Raw genomic sequence first — 22,552 nt, forward strand, 5'->3', positions numbered from 1 at the left:
ATGAAAACATGAGATATTGATTCAAAATTTAACAAATACATTTAAGCCTGCATCCTGGTGTCAATGGTACCTCATTGTATGCAGGTGCTATATTCTTCAAACATCATTAAAATACAGTTAAAATCAGATGCACTTCCATGTATAGAATGCTATGTACACCAATTTGTGTATCCTATCTTGTGTGAATGCCTTTCATATGCACCTATGCAGACTTGCAGAATTCTGACACTTGCACCAGCCTCTGCCTAGAGAGAGGGTGCAGGGGAGGGAAGAGGCATTCTAACATTGGACAACTATAATAAAGACAAGCTCACACATATGAGGCTCATGCAGACCTGCAGAAATATGCATATACATGCATATGCCTTGCATGTGCTATGGGGCAGATGCAAACACTCGCTGATGATAAATTTCTAATAAACAAATGCATACACTGCTGATGCATAGGTAGAGGCATCTATAGATGTCTATGGCTCTGCATGTGGGAGGAAACAAACCCACATAGATGCAAGTATGAATACAAATGGGTAGGGAAACATACAATAAAATGGGTTTTATTTTTACATGCATTTGCATGCTTTTCTCTTGCATTAAAAATGAAAACCAGGTTCAATGTTGAAACTTCAGGTGGTAATAGCATTAAGGCAACAGAAACTAAATGAAAATGTTTGCAGATCTTTTTATTATCATTGTAGTATAAACAGGAAAATGTCATTTGAATGAATAAAATTTACCACACCCAAATTATTTCAAACATTTAGAACATAGCAAAGAATGCTACTAAATATGCACTGAATTCACTGGATGTTTAATAAATTAGTGTTTTAAGTACACTTAAACTGTACCTGTAACCTTTGAATTTTAATATATAACAAATATATTTTTATGCAGTGCTATGCACATAATTGTTCATGTCAATATTCCCTGATGGACTAAGCTTTCAATATAATTGTTATCCATATAGACTGGGAAAAGAGAGGGGGTGTTTTAATGCTGATATAATCTATCCATAAAATTCTGTGCGGATTCTCACTAATAGATTCAATGTATCCACTGAATCAATATTATGTATAAGAATAAATGCTCAGAATATTTTAGAACACAAGTTCATATCTAATGTCTGTTTGCATGTATTGAGGAGCATGTGTCTCTGCAGATTGCAGATTCTGCATAATTTATAAAGCACAAAGTTCTCAATGTGTACGGTTTGACATTTATTACCAATGGATACTATGAAATATATGTCAGCCAATCATGAAATGGAATATATGCTCAGTTCAGATCAACTTGAAAGGGTTATCTCTATGCTGTGCAATATAGTGTGCACACCTGTATCACTGTGAGCAGTATGATTTACGTGCCTTAATGAATCAGGCCCAATAGGACTAAAAGACATTAGTTGTGAATATTTTAATGGTGCACCGCCAGTATTATTAATGTATAATTATACATTCAATAATGTATTTATGGTGGACTTACTATTATTAAGCTAATTTTGTTATCTTATTTACCTTCAAACTTTATCACCACTTATCGTTTACCAATATTACCTATCAAAGCTTATAGATATTTTGATGGTTGGCTATACATTGATACTGACATATTTATACTGTCATTCGTTAAGGACCTGTTTAGCTTATTGCTTTAGAAAATTCTTCTTAAAGTCATAAACTTGTTATAAAAGCTATTTTCAGAAGCCTTTTAGACTGTGTACATCTTTGAAAATCAGCCCTTTTGGCATGAGAATCAAACAGATATCCTTGAAGCCTGCCCTGTGGTTTTGATATCCCCGATAGATAAGTTCCTTGATTTTGTGTAGATCAAGGTCATTTTTCCAGTTACTGCTACTATGGCTGTATAAAGGCTGACCAACATTTTTGGGAAACTATAAATTCTCTATTCATCTAGTATTTCAGAAAAATAATTGAGTCTGTAGACACAGGAACACAAATATGAAATACACTGCCATTAATTCCCTTTCCCTATTTCCAGAGTTCATGATCTGCTGGCAGAGATTTGTTAGAATGATGTATGTATTTAATTTTGTGCAAACAAGAAATAAAGCGGCTTCCAAATTACTCAGCATACTATGTCCATTCTGAGCCTACAAACAAGTAAAGATACATTGAGTTATCACTGACTATGCTGATAATAAGCAAGAGTATTACTACAGTTCTCTATTTTCTGCTTAGTTACAGGATATCACATATGTCTTCATTATGACAAGCACAGAATAGAATGTGTTGATTTTTCTATCTGTATAACAGATTAATCATGGAATGTAATATATGTCTCAAGACAGGTCGCAGTTTAAGATCAGTGTGGGAAATAACAAGCTGGTATTGCAACTGTAATTTTTTGTGTTGTAAAATATTAAGAGCTTTTAATGTTTGGGCATACTTCCATCTCCTTATAATTGGATCTACTAAGCATTTGCATTAAGTTGTGATATGTTAGATATCATCCTCTGCTGCCAATGATCCTTTTTTGCAAGACAAAAAGTATGTATGACAAGATCATTTTAAACCAATTATATTTTGTTGGATTTCTTGGTAAAGCTTGTACAATTTAGCAAATGTTTGAGACATACTAATAGCCTAGACAATGTATGTTTTCTCAGTTGTCTAACAAATGTAGCACACAAAACAGCTTGCAATTTGTAACTCTTGTTCTCATCTTATCACACCTTCTTCCGCTGGGATGGTTAATACCTTTAGAAGTGAAGCTTCTGAATTGTAGACAGGGGTCACTACTTGAAAATACAATGAGGCCATGACTCTAATCAGCTGGAATTAATTATTGCCCATCTGAATAAACAAAGCTTATAAGCACTCTTTATTGCACAATGAAACTGTAAAGGAACTTTGCATCAGTTAAGTTATGAATAACTTATATATAGCAAATCCCTTCTCAGTCCTTTCTGAAAGTCGTACTTTCATAACAGCAAGGGCTAGGATATTTAAACACTATGGATTATGAAGGTGGGGTGGACTTGTCTGGAGGTCAGTAAAGCATGTGCTACCTGAGAAGGCCCCTACTGAATGCTTTGGTCAAGCATACATCATCTGAGTATGGAGTTACCAGAGCAGTGACTTTATGCTTGTAAAATAGTCTCTGCCAATGAGGGTTATCCACAGTGGTAACTCCATTGATATATAGGACAGGACAGGGCATAAGTCATCTTATTGACAAAAACACCTTTTTTTCAGGAGAAAGGTTTTTTACCAATTGCTAAATCTGACCCTGTGTGCTATACCTAAAGCCCTCTTTTAAGGATGGGCCACTGTTCATGTCCCAGTGTTATGTGCTTAGCACTCAGGCATCCCTGTTTGTAAAAGGTACTGAATGAAATAAAGGGGAAGTAAAACCTCCACCTTTAGATAAAGCATTGTGTCACACCAGTATGTTTCACAAATGCATGATGTCAGATGCTTGGCTTTCTACCAATGAGAATGTGAGGCTTCTAGTCTGCCTGATCGGAGAGATAATATCTTTAAAATCTCAATTATCATTGGGTTGTGTGACTTTTGTAATATGTTAGTCTTTTGTTTAAATAGAGCATCCAACAACTAGGAAAATAGAATATATACAATACATGGCTATTAGAGTTATTGTTGCCTTCCTGTCAGCTGGAACCAGTCTGGTCATTCTTCACTGATCTCTCTCAATAACAAGGCATTTCACACACAGAACTGGCGGTCACTGAATGTTTTTTGTTTTGCGCAAAATACTCTGTAAACTGTAGAGAATAGTGTGCGTGAAAATCCCAAGAGGTCAGCAGTTTCTGAGATACTGAAATCAGAAGGTCTGGCACCAACAGTCTTTCCACGTTCAAAATAACTTAAATCATATTTCTTCCCCATTCTGATGTTTGTTCTGAACAACAACTGAATCTCTTGACCATGCCTTCATGCTTTTATGTATTGAGTTACTGTCACATGATTGGCTGTTTAGATATTTGCATTTACAAGCAGATTTATGATGGACAACTAACAGATATGAACCTTTTTCATTTTATTTTAACACTTTTACTATTATTACTGTGCCTAAATGATACTAAATTACATTTAAATATTACCTTTGTCCTTCCAAGCACTACTTATATGCATGACATTAATTCTAGACAGTGCAAGTGATTTTTTTTTTTTACCTTTCTGGTTTTGAAACTTTCTCTGTAAAGTGTTTCCAGAGGGGCCTGGCCTAGGCCCTCACTGCCGATGGTTTTTTTATTTTATTTTTTTAAACTCATTTTTTCTTCCTTTTATGTTTTTATTTTTTTTTGCGGGGGATGGCTCTGCCCAATTTGTTGGTGGGGGGAGCAGGGTGCTTAAAAAACCCCCCAAAAAACCATATACTTGCATGATCGCGGCGCCGACATCCCTCTTCCCTCCTATCTGCTCTGTTTCCACTGAATGTCGGGCGTGACTTCAGTGAGGAGCGACGCAGAAGACAGAAGAAAAGAAAAGAAAAGAGATGAAAGAAGCCAATACAAAGGTAAGTAAAGAAACGGAGGCAAGGGGTGGAAAACAGGAAAGCACAGTGTGATTGAAAAAGGGGGGAAGAAAGGCACAGTGTGATTGAAAAAGGGCGGGTACAGTGTGATTGAAAAAAAGAGGGGGAAGGAACTGCGTGACTGAAAAAAAAGGGTGGGGGAGGCACATCGTTATTGAAAAAGGGGGGAAGGCACAGTGTGATGGAAATGAGTGGGGGAAGAAAGGCACGGTGTGATTGAAAAGAGGGGGTGGAAAGGCACCAGGGATGGGCTGGGCCGGGGGGCAGGGGGGCATTAGTCTGACAGTTGTTTGGACCGTCATTGATGACGTGGCCGCATCACCAATTACGCGGCCGCATCGCGTGTCATGTGATGCAGCCGCCTTTGCCAGCCCACGCCTGAAACGCACAGTGTGATTGAAAAGAGGGGGGGTGGAAGGCAGCATGGCACAGTGTGATGAAGGGGGGCCAGGTGAAGGGGGAAAATGCAGCATGGAGGGCACAGTGTGATCATAAGAGGGCACAGCGTAGTTGTGATGAAGGGGCACAGTGTAATCATAAGGAGGCACTGCGTGGTGATATTGAAGGGGCACAGTAATGTGTGTGTGATGGCACAGGGGCCTTGTGGCAATGTAGTGTGTGTGTGATGTGGGTGGTGGCTAATTAATGGGTGCTATTTTGTTTGTGGGGTGATGGTGGTGCAATTTAATAGTGGGAACTATTAATTTCAGATGGGATGGTTTGGGGGCTATTGAATGTGGGGGTGATTTGGGGAAGAATTAGGTCTCTTTATTAAATGTGACTATGAATTTTTTAATGGCAGTGATGGTTGAGGGATATAGGCATTTTAATGAAATGTAAATACTATTAATTTATTGCTGGGGCTGTTTGAAGGCAGGGAAATAGTTTAATTTATTAAATGGGAATACTATTATATTAATGTTGGGGCTGGAGGAAAGCCTAATTATTACTTGTGGGTGCAACTATATTTAACGCCAGGGCTGGTTGGAATTTACTAAATGTACCCATTTTTTTCCAAATAGGGCCTGGACATTCTAGGATCCAGACAAGCCGCAACTAAAGAAACCAGCAGCCACAGGTGGTGGAAGTGGCAAGAACAGATAGGGGAGAGCAGGACAATCTGTGAAATGTTGTGATTCTAGTGGGACAATCCCAATTTTTGGTGACTGTTCTGCCCAATGTAAAGGGTAGGCCAAGATTGTTAGCTCTTTATATACACACTGCATTTTTTATATACTACACTGTAATGCTAGATGTCCTTGAAGTCAGGAGTGCACAACAATGCAGTTTTTTTTCTGTAGGAGGGTGGCCTAGCGTTTTTCACCTGCTAGGCACGCCCCAATGATACATAGCTATACCCCCAGTCGTATGAACATACCCACAGTCACCTGTGCAATTTTTTTTACCATGCTCAACTATAAGGGAGGCCCCATGAAGTTATTGTACTGAGGCCCTGAATTCCTCTTTGCAGCAATCAAGAGAGGTTACTGAGCATCTACAGGGACTCCTTTTAAATGTAAGGTGGGAGTGTCACTAGTCTATCAAGCCAAGTGGGAAGTGACTCTACTATTTCAACCCGTATTGTGCACTTGGGCATTGTGACTGATGCCAGCTAGTGGCTGGTGACCAGAGAGGGAAGTTGAGACTAGTAAGTATTAGGTTGCCTTGTGTCATTATGACAAAGTGATGATGTATATTGTGATACAACAATAAAACTACAGTTTATTTTGCCAAAAAGTTGTCTGCGTGGGAATCACCCAAGGGTGCATATGTCACAAGAAAGGTGCTTTTACCACAAGTGTAAATATAGTGGGATTGCCAAGTACAGCTAACACACAGCTGTCTGCCCAGCCAACTGGATGCATTGATGGTGAGTGGCATATGCTGAAAACCACTGTCACACATCAAATTGTTCTAAAACTGTCAGTTGCAATGGCAAAAAGTTGCTCTATTGCTGAGAAAGAAAATATTTTGTCTGTGGAGAGACATATATGAGCAATATTAGTGTGAATTGTTCAGTAATTGCTTTGTTTTTGTTTTTTGCAAATATTTTTTTTTAATTGCTGGGCATTGTATTGGCACTCCTTGTTTATTCACTGAGCTGTGAGTTAGGTGTGATCAATAGAAAACACCTGTGCACAGAAGTTTGTTGTTTACCTGAGTGGAAAACTAAAGCATCTGTTTTTATTTATACAAAGAAAGCAAAAATGTTAAAATTGCTGGGCTTTGTAATGCCACACCTTTGTGATTCACTGGGCTGTAAGTTGGATGTGGTCCACAGAAGCTGCTGTTTGTTGTCTGTGTAAGAGGCTAAAGAACCTGTATTTGCTATCTGCCTGTGGAAAGTCATGGTTGTGCAAAGACCACGTTTTTTTAAAGGTTGCAATAGGAACCAAGAGTAATTACTGCCAGTACAGTTTTTTTTGCTTCAGCCAAAATGGGCAAGAGGAAGAATAAAATTTGTCAAAAAGGTGTGGCTGAAATGCAATCCCAGCAGGAAAATCTTTATGTGACTGTGCAGAGGGGAGTGAAGTTAAAAAATCTCATGCTTTCTGCACAAACCTGGTGTTTCCTGTGTCAGATCATGTGACCAGGGAACTGTATAATTGCTTAGAGAAAATGTTTACAGAGGAAAACTGCTGTTTTGTAAAAGAAGTATGAAGTTTAAAGCAGCAGAGAGAGCAAGAATGTAATAATATGTAGCAATGTAAGTAATGAAATATGGAGTACTTGCCTTACTCTAGATTAGCGCTGGCCGGCCGGTGGTGCGGAGTCTAACGAACCCACTGGTGTTCGCCAAGAACTGCCGCAAAGCGGGATGGGCTTTGCTGCGGAGGATCGCAGGTCGCGGTCCACTGGTCTGCCTCTAGAGGTAAGGATTCGGAGGTAGCCCACGATAACACTGGAACTAGAAGGTAGGGTCAGGATGGCAGAGGTCTGGTACACTTGGAATGGAGATGAATATGTTGTCAGCAAGCCTGGGTCTGTACACTTGGAGTGGAGATAATACGTAGTCAGCAAGCCGGGGTCTGGTACACTTGGAGCGGAGATAATACGTAGTTAGCAAGCCGGGGTCTGGTACACTTGGAGCGGAGATAATACGTAGTTAGCAAGCCGGGGTCTGGTACACTTGGAGCGGAGATAATACGTAGTTAGCAAGCCGGGGTCTGGTACACGAGGAGTAATGTCTGAAAAGCCTGTAAGGAACTGGTGCACGGGAGACACACGAGAAGCACCTAGTCAGGTACATAGGAAGTTTCTCTGACGCTGTCCAGGCGTCAGAGCAGGACTTTAGTAGTTTCCAGATTTGAATTCCCCGCCCCGACTGTCATGTGACAGCGCCACCGCGACCCAGAAGGGAGAGAGGATCGCGGCGCTGGAGCGAGGACAGGTGAGTTGTAACAAAGAAAAAGTGGTCTTTGAATTTTTGAAAGGCATTACAGAAATTGTGTGAAAAAAGGGAAATAGCAATGAGAACTCTTAAAGAGAAAGCAGCATAAAAAGACTGTTTTAAAACAAAAGCTTGTCTTGGTTCTGCACGAAGAGCGTACAGCAAGAAAGTCTTTAAATGAACTTGTGGAGTGCAAATTAGAGAGGCTTCATCTGGCAGTAGAGCGTGAAAAGCTTGAATGGTTGCTACATGATGAAAAAGTCACTTTCTTCTAGATACACTGAGGAACGTGACCTTGACATCCTCTAAGAGGGGTTTGTTGAACATCAAGGATGAGGGTGTCCAAGTGGGTAAACCCAAAGTCAAGGACCTAAAAGGGAATACTGCTGCTAATCTCGGTCCAGCTGTAAGGGTGTCTGACCAAAGGTGCTTCAAGTGTGGATAGTGTGGACACTATAAAGCCAAGTGTACTTGACCCCAAAAAACCATGAACAGTTCACTTGTCCAATATGGGTCTCTCTTTCTAAGTTGCTCGTCCTGGAAGTTTCACAACTAGTGGTTCACCTTTAATCAAAGTAACTATGTGGGAGAGCATAAAGGTTGTCCCGACAGTCGTTGACTCTTGGAGTGACTTTACGTTGGTTTCCAGTTCTGTCCTGGCTAGATCAAAGGTGTTGCGGTTGCCCTAAGTTAAAGTGCGTTGCACACATGGGGTAACCAGTAGATTAATAAGGCATTGAAAGGCAAGACTTTAACTAAAGTATGGTTGTTTTTATTTCACTGAAAAAAATAATTCTTTTAGTATTTAAATGACATTTAAGATGTTTAAATTGAAAAGGCTCTTTTGACAATCTGTCTTAAGGACCAAACCGCGGAGGTAGTGGCTGCTATAACACCTAAACTGCCATATACCGTTGTTCTGGGGTGAGACTTCCCCCTATTCAAAGAGGTCCTCGGTGAGTACATCTGTCTAACCTAGCGGAAACTGATTCAACGGTTGAAAGCCCTGTCTCAAAGGATCATAAACACCACAACGTCTGGATCTCTATCTTTGGGAGTGGTCAAACCGGGATGCTAACCTGGGCGATATGGCAAATCTTTCACGGAAGCCTAGACAGATGAAGTAAGCATTGGCAGGTGATGTGTCAGAGGTGCCTGTTGGAAAGGATATAGACTGGTCTGACTATCCCGAACTTTTATGTATGCAAAACTTTGCATATCTTCAGAAAAATTATGTAACTTTAAAGCATGTCTTTATTTCGGCTAGTAATGTTGGGGTAAAGCAAAACCTGACAATTCGGCAGGCTGTATGCCATCATATTTAAAATAATGTGATATTTTGAGTGACTACTGTGAAAGGGAGGAAAGTAGAACAGTTAGCAGTTTCACAGGTTCATATAGTGCTGGAAGCTGCACACATTCAGGTGGGTGGCGGACACTTAGGTGAAGGTAGAACAAGGGAACAAGTGCTATACAGGTTTTACAAGCCCAAAATTTACTTTTCTAGGTGTCACCGGTATCAGGAGTGAAGGTTCATCTGCTGGTATTGGCACGGCCAAACTGAGAGGCACAGAGCCTAACACGCCTCCGGTCTTCTCCGGGGAGATTTGGGTTTCGCTGCAAAGAGGAAATTTGGAGGAATAACTACTTCACAGAAAGGGTAGTTAATAAATGGAATAGCCTCCCATCAGAGGTAATAGAGGCTAATACAGTAGAGCAGTTTAAACACACTTGGGATAAACATAAGAATATCCTCATGAAGAATAAATGATCAAATAGGGTTTAAAGTATAATAGGTTAATTAAGAAAATGGCAGACTAGAGGGGCCAAGCGGTTCTTATCTGCTTCCAAAATCTATATTTCTATATAAAAGGATGTGCAGGTCGTGGACCTCCCAGTTAGTCACCAGCAAGGTAATTGGTGAACACGCGTGGTCATGCAATCTGAGGTCAAACCATGCAGGCAATGGAAGTACCGAAGGACCAGACAAACTGGAGTCAGGAAGCCAGTGGTCAATCCAAGAAATCTGTATAAACCACAGGGAGATCCAAAAGCAGAGTCAAATAGAACCGGATCAGAGTTCAGATAATCAGGCAGCATGCTTGGGAGCAAACAGGAGTGCTGGAGCATAGGAAAACCTAGATACTCTGGCACCCAAGTGGTGTCAGAGGCCTCTTTATATAGTATAAGGGAGCCTCTGATTGGTGGCAGGAATTTGGCGGGCAGGATGTTGACAGAAGCATTCTGTTGCGTATGCAACTGAGACACGAGTGAACCACAAATGCATATGCTGACGCCAGGCAGAGAGAACGAAATGCATCTCGTCTCTAGGCGAGAGGACGCGGTTGCGCAGAGAAGGAAGGCAATCGTCCCAGGCATATAGTGGAAGTACGGGAATGGCGCCTGACACTAAGGCTTGTCCTGAGTGCCAGAAAACCTAACCCATTGTCGCAGTACTACCACAAAATCACCCTGCGCATGTCCAGAACCGGGAGATATGTTCTTGTGTGCTGTGTTAGTACACAGAGGACACTTACTACAGACTATGATTTCAGGGAGTGAATTGGGTGGGAAGGGGCAGTTTGCTATAGTCAGTTTACAGTAGGGGGGGTGCCAAACTAGAGCGCATGCAGCCACATCCAAATTCAACTCTGAGCATCTCAAAGTTACTTGTTTTTCTACCATATCTCTTGTTACAGCTAAGCGGCTATTCTAAGTCCTGATCAGTAGTGTTGTCAGTCTCGTATGTATGTTATTGTTAGGAACCCCTCCAGCCGGCACAACACAACCCGGAGTCTACTCTGCCAGTCAGGTGTTCACTGGAGCCCCTGATGGTGGGGACAGACTGGGCTGCAGACTGACAGAGGGTCGTGAAGTGTGTACCGGCTGGGGAGAACCCAGGCAAGAAGAGTCAGGTCCACGCAGAGGTCAAAAGGTAGGCAGCAGGTAACAGAAACGATGAGCAAGCTGAGGTCAGAGTTCACAGGCAAAGTAGCAGAACGGGTAAACGAGCCAAGGATCAGGGTCACAGGAAACACAAGCGAAGTCAAATACGAAGCCAAGGGTCATACACGGGAAGTCAAAACGTAGATACAGGAACAGGAACTGGAGCAAGCAGGTCAGCAGACTGGAGCACAGGAGCTATAACCGGCAATGAGGCAGCAGACCTCATTGCCTTAAATACAACCCATAACCAATCAGAACCTGCCCCTAGATAAGGCCACACTTGTAGGCTAATTGCCAGCACCTAGCAAGACCAATCAGGGCTTAGCACTGAAATCCACACCTGCAGGCTAATGCCTGCTAATTCAGCCACAGGCTAAATCTGCCTGATTGTCCCTAGAGCGCATGCGCGCCTGGCTGCCAGGACACGGCGCTGAGGAAGCGTCCGACCGTTGCCTTGGCAACGGTCGGGAGTTGGAAGGAAATGACGTCCCGGTCGTCATGGTGACGGCCGGGACGTTGGGACCTACAGGAAGCGAGCCGCGGCGGCTGTGAGTACCGCCGCGGCTCGTGACAGTACCCCCCCCTTGAGGAGGGGTTAAGGAACCCCGACATCCCGGTTTCCTTGGAAATTTTTTAAAGAACTCCTTCAACTGTTTAGGAGCATCGAGTTGTCTCCGTGGGATCCAAGACCGTTCTTCTAACCCACGATTCCTCCACTGCACTAGGAAGTGCACCTGACCTTGCACTTTTTTGGAATCCAAGATCTTCTGAACAACGTATCTTGGTGATCTGTTTGATTTTCTCTCAGGCAAATTTGAAGACTGGATTTGAGTAGGATATAATACCGGCTTCAACAGAGAACAGTGAAATGTGTTGGGAATTCTCAATGAGCCCGGAATTCTTAACCTAAATGCAACAGAATTAACCTGCTTGATGATAAGGAACGGGCCGATGAACTTGGGACCTAACTTTTTGCAAGGCTGTCTGAGTTTAATGTTTTTTGTAGACAGCCACACTCTCTGGCCCACCTTGAAGGAGCAGATGGTACGGTGGCGATCCGAATTTTTTTTTGCGACAACTGAAGCCTGTTTCAGAGATGCCTGTACTTTCCTCCAGATAACTCTGAGATCTCTTGCAGTGGAACGGATCTCCTGGACACCAACTGGGTTAAGTGAATACAGGGAGTTAGATCTGGGGTGAAAACCATAATTGCAGAAAAACGGAGAAGTTTTAGTAGATGAATGACAGGAATTGTTACAGGCGAATTCTGCCCAGGGTAACAAGGAAGACCAATTATCATGGAACTCTGACGTGTAGCATCGCAAAATTTTTTCCAAGGACTGGTTAACTCTTTCGGTCTGCCCATTGGACTGAGGGTGATATGCGGATGATAAACTAACCTTGATTCCGAGGAGGGTACAGAAAGATCTCCAGAATTGCGCTATGAACTGGGAACCCCGATCGGAAACTATGTCAGTAGGGAGTCCATGGAGCCGGAAAATATGTTGAATGAATAAGACGGCCAAATCCCGAGCTGTAGGCAGTCTGGGTAAGGGAACGAAATGGGACATCTTACTGAACCGGTCTACCACGACCCAAATGGTATTGTGTCCTGCAGAAGGTGGTAGATCCACTATAAAGTCCATGGACAAGTGGGTCCATGGTTTTGCAGGTGGTGCCAAAGGAACTAACTGGCCTATTGGGCGGATCCTAGGAACTTTGTTTCTGGCACAAACCTCACATGAGAGGATATGACTCCTGACGTCAGCAGACATAGATGGCCACCAGACTGTACGGGAAAGGATTTCTAACGTCTTGAAAATTCCAGGATGCCCTGCAACCCTACTGTTATGCGCCTCTGCAATAACCGCCTTCCTTAGATGGACTGGAACAAAGAGACGTCGCTCCGGAGTAGTATCAGGGGCTAATTTCTGGAATCTCTGAAGTGTGATACTCAGATCTTGGGTCAACCCGGCATGGATTACAGAAGGGGGAATAATCGGCTCTGGGATAGTGACTGGAATGTGGTGTGCCGAGAAACTTCTGGAAAGGGCATCTGCCCGGACATTTTTGGAGCCTGGTCGGTAGGTGATCAGGAAGTTAAACCGGGTAAAGAATAACGCCCACCGGGCCTGTCTGGGATTTAAACGTTTGGCTGACTGTATATATTGTAAATTCTTGTGATCGGTAATGACAGAGATCTGATGTGAAGCACCCTCCAACCAATGCCGCCACTCCTCGAAGGCCCATTTGATTGCCAATAGTTCTCTATTACCGACATCATAGTTGGCCTCCGCTGAAGAGAACTGACGGGAGAAATAAGCACATGGGTGCAGACGATTAGTATGAGGATCCTTCTGCGATAGGATGGCACCGGCACCGATGTCAGAGGCGTCGACCTCAAGAATAAATGTCCTAGCTGGATCCGGATGTCTGAGGACCTGAGCGGAGACAAAGGCCCTTTTCAGGCTTTCGAATGAGGCTACTGCTTGGGACGACCAATTAGTTGGATCCATTCCTTTACGGGTCAGAGCGACAATGGGAGCCACAATGTCGGCAAAGTTGTGAATGAATCTCCTATAATAATTGGAGAAGCCCAGGAACCTCTGCACCGCCTTAAGATTGTTGGGTTGCACCCAATCCAGAATAGCCTGGACCTTAGCTGGATCCATGGAGAATCCCTCAGAAGAGATTACATAGCCTAAAAAGGATACTCTCTGTACCTCGAACTCACACTTTTCCAGCTTAGCGTACAGGTGGTTCTCTCGTAATTTCTGTAGAACTTGTTTGACGTGAGTCTGATGGGCGGGCAAAGATCTGGAATAGATGAGGATATCATCTAAATAGACGACCACGAAACAACCAAGGAATTCCCGAAGAACTTCATTGATCAAGTCCTGGAACACTGCAGGTGCATTACTAAGGCCAAACGGCATGACCAGATACTCGTAGTGGCCAGAGTGCGAATTGAATGCCGTCTTCCACTCATCTCCTTCTTTGATACGGATGAGATTATATGCTCCGCGAAGGTCGATTTTAGTGAAGACAGTGGCCCCTCTTAGCTGATCAAACAAAACCGAGATGAGCGGAAGGGGATAGGTGTTCTTGACTGTGATATGATTCAATCCCCGGTAGTCAATACAAGGTCTTAACCATCCGTCTTTTTTTGATACAAAGAAGCATCCCGCTCCTACGGGAGACTTAGATGGCCTGATGAAGCCTCTCTCCAGGTTTTCATCGATATACTCCTGCATGGATTTTGTTTCTGGAGCAGAAAGGGAATACAAACGCCCCTTAGGTAACTTGGAACCAGGAATAAGTTCGATGACACAGTCAAAGTCACGATGTGGCGGTAAGGTATCAGCAGCCTTCTTGGAGAACACGTCCCAGAATTCATGATACTGTGAGGGAAGCCGCTCCGGAATAGGCTGAATCATACGCAGAGACAGTGACAAACAAGACTGTGTACAATAAGTACTCCACTTGACAATCTCTCCTTTTACCCAGTCTATGACAGGGTTATGACAGGAAAGCCATGGGTGGCCCAAGATCATAGGAACCGACGAACAATCGATCAGGAAGAAGGTGATTGACTCAGAATGGAGAGCTCCGATCTTCAACTGTAGTGGTGGGGTCTCCCAGGAAATCTTGCCACCAGGCAACGGACCTCCGTCTAAGCCACAGACAGTAATGGCAGAGTTGAGTTTTACCATCGGAATTCCGGCAGAGCGGGCAAACCCAATATCAAGGAAGTTGCCTGCAGCTCCGCTATCAATGAAGGCCGACAGGTCCACAGAGCGAGCCCGGAAGGTGAGCTGTGCAGGGATTAATACAGCATTTTTCGGGGAGATAATTTGCAGACCTAGGTGAACTTTCCCCTCATTCCCTAGGCATGGTCTTTTCCCGACTTATTTGGGCAAGAACGGGAGAAGTGGCCTTTTATGCCACAGTATAGACATAGACCTTGCGAACGTCTCCTGTCTCTCTCTTCCGAAGAGAGACGATATGCTCCTAATTGCATAGGCTCCTCACCATCCTGGGAAACAGGAACGAAGGCGAATGGAGGTGATGATGCTTCCTTTTCAGTTTTCCGCTCCTTATATCTCCTGTCAATTTTAATGGAGAGGTGCATCAGATCCTCCAGAGAACTAGGAGACGGGTATTGCACCAAAGAATCTTTAATCTGTTCAGATAGGCCGAGACGGAACTGACTCCGTAAGGCAGGGTCGTTCCATCCACTATCAGGTGACCATCTACGGAATTCAGCGCAGTATTCTTCTGCCGACCGTCGGCCTTGTTTCAAGGACCGTAGATGAGCTTCCGCGGAGGCCACTCGATCCGGGTCATCATACAGTAGACCCAGTGCCTCGAAGAAGGAGTCTACGGACTGCATGGCCGGACTGGTCTGCGGCAAAAAAAAAAAACGCCCAGGACTGGGGGTCACCCTGTAGAAGGGAAATAATAATCCCAACTCTTTGCTGCTCTGAACCGGAGGAGCGAGGTCTCATCCGAAAATAGAGCTTGCAGCTCTCCCTGAAGTTCCGAAACAGGGTTCTATTTCCGGAGAACCGATCTGGTAAGTTCATTTTGGGTTCACAGATGGGACCTGGAGTCGGTTGTGAAGCTTTTGTGGCTTCTTCTTGAACAGACATACGCTCAGCCAATCCCTGCATCATCTGATACAAGGACTCAACGTGGCCTGCTAGAGTTTGTGCTGGAGACGGTGTGGATCCACTTGTATCCATCCTAATCTTGTCTCCGTGAGTGGGCCGGTTATAATGTTAGGAACCCCTCCAGCCGGCACAACACAACCCGGAGTCTACTCTGCCAGTCAGGTGTTCACTGGAGCCCCTGATGGTGGGGACAGACTGGGCTGCAGACTGACAGAGGGTCGTGAAGTGTGTACCGGCTGGGGAGAACCCAGGCAAGAAGAGTCAGGTCCACGCAGAGGTCAAAAGGTAGGCAGCAGGTAACAGAAACGATGAGCAAGCTGAGGTCAGAGTTCACAGGCAAAGTAGCAGAACGGGTAAACGAGCCAAGGATCAGGGTCACAGGAAACACAAGCGAAGTCAAATACGAAGCCAAGGGTCATACACGGGAAGTCAAAACGTAGATACAGGAACAGGAACTGGAGCAAGCAGGTCAGCAGACTGGAGCACAGGAGCTATAACCGGCAATGAGGCAGCAGACCTCATTGCCTTAAATACAACCCATAACCAATCAGAACCTGCCCCTAGATAAGGCCACACTTGTAGGCTAATTGCCAGCACCTAGCAAGACCAATCAGGGCTTAGCACTGAAATCCACACCTGCAGGCTAATGCCTGCTAATTCAGCCACAGGCTAAATCTGCCTGATTGTCCCTAGAGCGCATGCGCGCCTGGCTGCCAGGACACGGCGCTGAGGAAGCGTCCGACCGTTGCCTTGGCAACGGTCGGGAGTTGGAAGGAAATGACGTCCCGTCGTCATGGTGACGGCCGGGACGTTGGGACCTACAGGAAGCGAGCCGCGGCGGCTGTGAGTACCGCCGCGGCTCGTGACAGTTATAACATATGTTTGCAATAACAAGCAACTGTAAAAATGTATTTTATGTTCAGTAGACATTAATAAAATTCTAAGAAATACATTTTATTGGGGGAAAAACATTTTTTTAACTGTTTTACCATTAACGCTTATATTATTAACTTGTGTAATTAACTGTATTTTTTTTTCCTGTGCGGTCTTCTGCAAATTTATAATCCATATAGGTATTGTATATATCCTGCAGCAGCTTGTGTAGTAGAGTACAGCGGACTTACACCTGAATTCAACAGTGCACGTTTCTTGAGAGCCAAACATGCAAAGCCTAAATACATGCATATAACACTCAACGTGAGTTGTGCTCATACCTTGATGAATCAGGCTTTCTATATTTAATGTGCACTACAAAAATACATTTTTCCATACAAAACTCTCTATCTATGAAGGACTGTCAAGGTCGTTATGTATTTTTAGGAGAAAATGCAGCAATCTTTGAGAAGAATGAAACAGAAAAAAAATTCTTCCGATGTTAAAAAATCATTTTATAAATCTTATTTAGCAGAGCTTTCATAGATTGTAAAAAGGTTTTACAAGTATCAACAGATAATGTTTTACAAGTATTTGAATCTCCCAATAGTCTCCAAGCTTTTTTAACCCTCTATATTCAATAATCGATAGACCACCCTTCATATCGTTTGAGGACTAAGTTATAATTTGACATCGACTTCTCAATTGCCTTTTTTCAATAAAAGATACATTTAATACAAAATAAAGTTGATAGATATTGAATATTTCAAATCTCTTTTTACAGTAATTGAAAGTACATATCAACAAATGTGACCTTTGTTTCTAAAGGAAAAAAAATGTTTTTAACCTATATCTGTTAGCCCCTTTTACTCCATGGAACCACTGGAGCCCAATGCAATATATTATTTTTTACGTTTTATAAAAAAAATGTATGAATAGATTTATAGCAATGTAAATCAATAAATAAATTAAACCTTATTTTTATCCCTAGTAGGAATGCTTACTTTCCTTACTTTCTTTCTGAAAATCACATGATTATGATGATATCACTATGCATTTATTGGGTCCTCTCCTAAAAAATGTAGGTGACTGATGAAGAAACCCGCACTACAAGGAATAAAGAAAAAACTATACCATAATAAACTCTTTTCTAGGGCCCCCCAGCTACTCGTGGCCTCTGGGCTTTAGCCCAGAAAGCCCTCGGGTTAATCTGGCCCTGACCATGAGCCTGATTAATTAAGGAAAGTAATTAATCAAGGAAAGGCAGCCGCTCTATTCTGAGCGCGGCTGCCAGACTCATCTTCCTCTCTCGTCGCTCCTCCTCCACACCCCCTCTCTGCCTTGCCCTACACTGGCTCCCCATCCTCTACAGAATCATCTTCAAACTCCTGACCACCACATACAAGGCACTCTCCCAGTCTACTGCCCCCTACATCTCCAACCTCCTCTCCATTCACACTCCTGCCCGCTCCCTGCGCTCGGCCAATGACCGTCGCCTCTCCTCCACTCTGATTACCTCTTTTCACTCCAGAATCCAAGACTTCTCCCGGGCAGCCTCCCGGGAATGACCTCCCTCACTCCATCCGTCTCTCTCCCACTTTAAGCTCCTTCAAACGGGCACTAAAAACCCACCTGTTCCTTAAAGCCTACCAACCTTCCACCTAACCCATTCTTCCCTCCCTCCTCCCTTCCACTTTTCTCTCCCTTTACGTCAACTGGCTCCCTTTTGTACCTGAGTTTTGTTCACCCTTCCTTAGGATGTAAGCTCATTTGAGCAGGGCCCTCTTCCCTCTTGTGTCCTTACCTACTCTTCTGCTCAGTCTTTTCTGCATTAGCCGGCTTGGAGCTTCTGAAGTGTTGGTATTTTTGTTTACTGCTCAGTAATGTTTTACCCTGTACTGTCTATTGTTTGTGTGCATTGTACGGCGCTGCAGAACTCTGGTGGCACCTAACAAATAATGGATAATAATAGTCATATATAGTCATGAAGAGCCAGGACTGATTTGTAGTGTGTAAGAATAATAGGTATAAATTAAGGAATGCACAGTTTCTCCTAACTGTAATAAAGGTGTCTGAAGGCTGTGGGATGCTATGGTCTGATAGAAATGACAGCCAGCTCATAACTGGATTGCAGTACAATCAGGGCTGACTGCCATTTTTTCCGACATATTGGACACAGAAAGCTATCAGACAGCTCTCCAGAAGCATTCCCATTACAAGTGAGTATGGGATACAACTGTATTGTACAAATAGCAGGAGGTCCAGAGTTGGGAACCCTAACAGTTTTTCACCTAAAGAATGGAGAGGTTGTGTAATCTTCCAAATGTATAAAATCCCTATAAATGCAGAACTTTAAACCTTGGAAGAACTTGTTATCAACATATTCTCGCTGCACTTCTGGGGTGGTTAAAAAAAATTGTACAGCAATAGACTAACCATTCACTTATACAAATCCCACAAGTAGATGTGTCTAGTTCCTTAAGAAAAAAGTATTTTCTTTCAACCATAAATGACAAAGACAGTCAAACAGAGGTAATAAATCAGACACAAAATAGTTCATTTATAACAGCCAAGCAGTATGCAAAATCAAAATTTGCCCCTTGTTGCTCTAGCATTTGATCACCAAGATGAAGTGCAACTCTCCCACTGGAAATTAATTGGATTAAAAGGTTCACGTTGCCAAACATAAAACATTAATGAGCAACTTTGTCAATTTATTCTCTCAAGTTTATTTATGAACGGAATTTAAAAATGTAACAAGCAGTTTAACTTAAAAGACCATCTGATTGTCACGAGCCGCGGCGGTACTCACAGCCGCCGCGGCTCGCTTCCTGTCTGCCCCAGCGTCCCAGCCGTCACCATGATGACCGGGACGTCACTTCCCTCCAACTCCCGACCATTGCCAAGGCAACGGCCGGACGCTTTTCTCTGTAGCGCCGTGTCCCAGCTACTGAGGACAGCCGGGCGCGTGCGCAGTACTAAGTAATAGCCTGCAGGCTATTGAGGTTAATTTATTACCAGGGTCCTGTGGGTATTTTCAGAGCTAGGCTCTGATTGGCTGGCTGCAGTATTTAGGGCAGTGAGGACTGAGCCTCATTGCCTGTTATAGCTTCTGCTTCCCAGTCTGCTGACCTGCTTTGTTCCTGTTCCTGTTTATTGAACTTCTGCTGACCTCCCGTGTATGACCTTTGGCTTGGATTTGGACTTCGCATGTGTATCCCGTGACCCTGACCTCTGGCCTGTTTACCGTTTCTTCTGTCTGCTTGTAACCCTTGACCCCGGCTCGTTAACTGGAATTGCTACCTGCTGCCGGCCCTTGACCTTTGCGTGGACCTCACTCCGCTTGCCTGGGTTCTCCCCAGCCGGTACACACTTCACGACCCTCTGTCAGTCTGCAGCCCAGTCTGTCCCCACCACCAGGGGCTCCAGTGAACACCTGATTGGCAGAGTAGACTCCGGGTTGTGTTGTGACGGCTAGAGGGGTTCCTAACACTGATTAAATCAATGGCTAGGGTAACAGGTAGCCAGGGCTTAGACATAACTTTGCATCGTAAGGCATACATTGTGAACAGTCAGGTCCTTCACTCCCATCTGACAGCAGAAAATAGTTGGCACATTTTTCTGCACATCACAAAGTAGACAAAGAAGGAAAGGCATATTTTTGAACTTTCTGACTATCATAAATGACCACTAACATTTAATGACAGTGTGATGCACAGTAATAACTAGGATATAATAAGAAACAAATATAACATGTTATCAATGTAGAACAGGCACATAAGTAGATTGGGGGACAATTAGAGGGCCAGAGATATTACACAAGTAGAGAGGAGGGTGAACAAAACGTTGGTGGCACAAAGAAGTTTGTTAATAATTTGGGGACACACAAGAAAAATAGAAACTAAGCAAGGGTTGAGAGCACGTAAGTGTGAGGTACAGGGCACACATAACAGGTTTTCTGTTTCAATGATAGTGAATGGGTGTGAATGGAAAAAGGAAGGAAGCACATACAGGCATGTTTATCAATAAACAGAAATAACCCGATATACAAAGATCATCCAAAGTTTGGGTCATGTGATCAGTGCAATAGGACTGGTGTGTGGTTAATGATGTCAGGATACCAAGAAGGTCTGCATATTCTGCTAAGAGCATGCTTCTTAATGAACAAAACTTATCTGCGGATAGACATTGGTTGGTGGTTTTCTATGTTAATGTTAGTTTGTTAGACAATAAAAATGAAATTTCATTTTTTTCAATGAATGTTATTGACGAGCAAATTCACACAGTGAAACAATGGGGGCACTCAGAGTTTGTATGCAGTAAATTTTTGTTGCAGCAAGGGGGCAGCCAAAGACCTTTGCTTATATGGTAATGCCAACCCTTCCTACACACATCCTCTATTCTAAATACAGGTCTTAAAGGAAACTTAAATATGGTGACTGTTATTATTGGTAAATGATTGTAAGAAAACATATTAGGGAGGCAGCAAACAATTTCCTGTTCATACAGTAAATAGAGCAGGGTCTTTGATGACTCTTTTGCCACTACACAGGGATGTCAGTGAGCAAGGAGGCTTACAGCTTTTTTTTCCAGGAACTTATTATATATGTTAAGTGTGAACAATTGGATGGGAAATTAATGGAAGAACAAAAAGCACAAGTTAAGGCATGTAATGTTGAGAGCAACCATGGTAATAATAATAATAATAATAATAATAATAATAATAATAATAATAATAATAATAATAAACCATAACTGGACCAAATTACAAAGTTTTTCTAATGACTTAATTCATAAAATATCAAAATAAATTGTATTGTTAATTATGTATATGATGACAACACATAAACCATTTCAACATCCCCTATTTTACTAGAATTACCTCCTGGTTCAAAGTTATTGCAGACTCAATTGTGTTTGTGCTCCCTGATAAATCTATTCTATAGCTATGCTATGGTAGTTACTTTTTTGTGAGTTTTGAAACTATAGTATAACTAATTTGAACATACATCTTTGTATTTTGAGACTTCTTTAACTTATCAATTAAGAATTTATAATTCAACCTCAATGTTTTCAGAAAAATAAAGAAAGAGTGCTATATGCTTCTCAAACTTAGCTTATTGTCACCCTTAAGGAGATATTGACCTAACAGTTGTTGAATAGAGTCAGGACAAAGACAAAAAATAGATATTTGTTTTGATTTTCTAAACTCTAATAGAAATGCAGGATCTATTTAGCGGCTAATAGGGACAGCCAAAATCGCCAAGAGCAAATTGGAGTCCTGGTACAGCAACTTCATGGGGTCTGCTCCATAAATGAGTAGGAAAGTGCTCATGTGCTACTGGGGCATGACTGTGCTTCTTGGGGGCCACCCCTACCCCATACAAATAAAATCCAGCGTGCACCACTGGCAGGTGTGCCAGAGCCAGATTAAGACTCCTTGGGCACCAACACATCGTTGTTGGACCCCAAGTAGTGTCTATGGAATGTCTATCTTCTCTAATCGAGCCTGCCAAATTTCTTTTCCCCCACATTCCCCTTCACCTTTCATCACTAGCACTCTATTTACTTACCCTCAGGGTCGACGAGAGGGGAGAGAAGCGGGTACAAATTACCAGGGGCCCGGGCTGCCTAGGGACACGGGCCCAGGAGTCTAGTATTGTTTACTAACAAAAAAAATTCAACCAGCAGGTGGTGCTAGCACGCACCTGCGAATTGGATTTGTGGATAATGTTAAGGGGGAGGGAGGTAATGAGCTGACAGCTGTCAGCAGCTCATAGACCTCAGACAGTGTGTGACATCACACACTATCCCAGCAGCAAGGAGGAGGAGTTCCTGCTCAAGTTAGGTACATGAGCTGTGCTGGGTCTGTGGGGGGAGTTATGATGTGTCTGCTGGGGAGGCTTATGATGTGTCTGGGGGGTTAGGATGTTTCTGAGAAAGTTAGGATGTGTCTGGGGGGTTAGGATGTTTCTGAGGAAGTTAGGATGTGTCTGGGGGTTAGGATGTGTCTAGGGAGGTTAGGGTGTGGCAATGGCGTAATGTTTATGTGGGGGTGGTGTGATGTGGCTGAGGGAGTGGCGTGTTAAATGTTATGTTTTATTATAATGTATTTCTTATATATTGCATGTCAAAAATTAAGAAGCGCTCAAAAAAT

This window comes from Mixophyes fleayi, chromosome 1 (assembly GCF_038048845.1).
Source record: "Mixophyes fleayi isolate aMixFle1 chromosome 1, aMixFle1.hap1, whole genome shotgun sequence".
NCBI lineage: Eukaryota > Metazoa > Chordata > Amphibia > Anura > Limnodynastidae > Mixophyes > Mixophyes fleayi.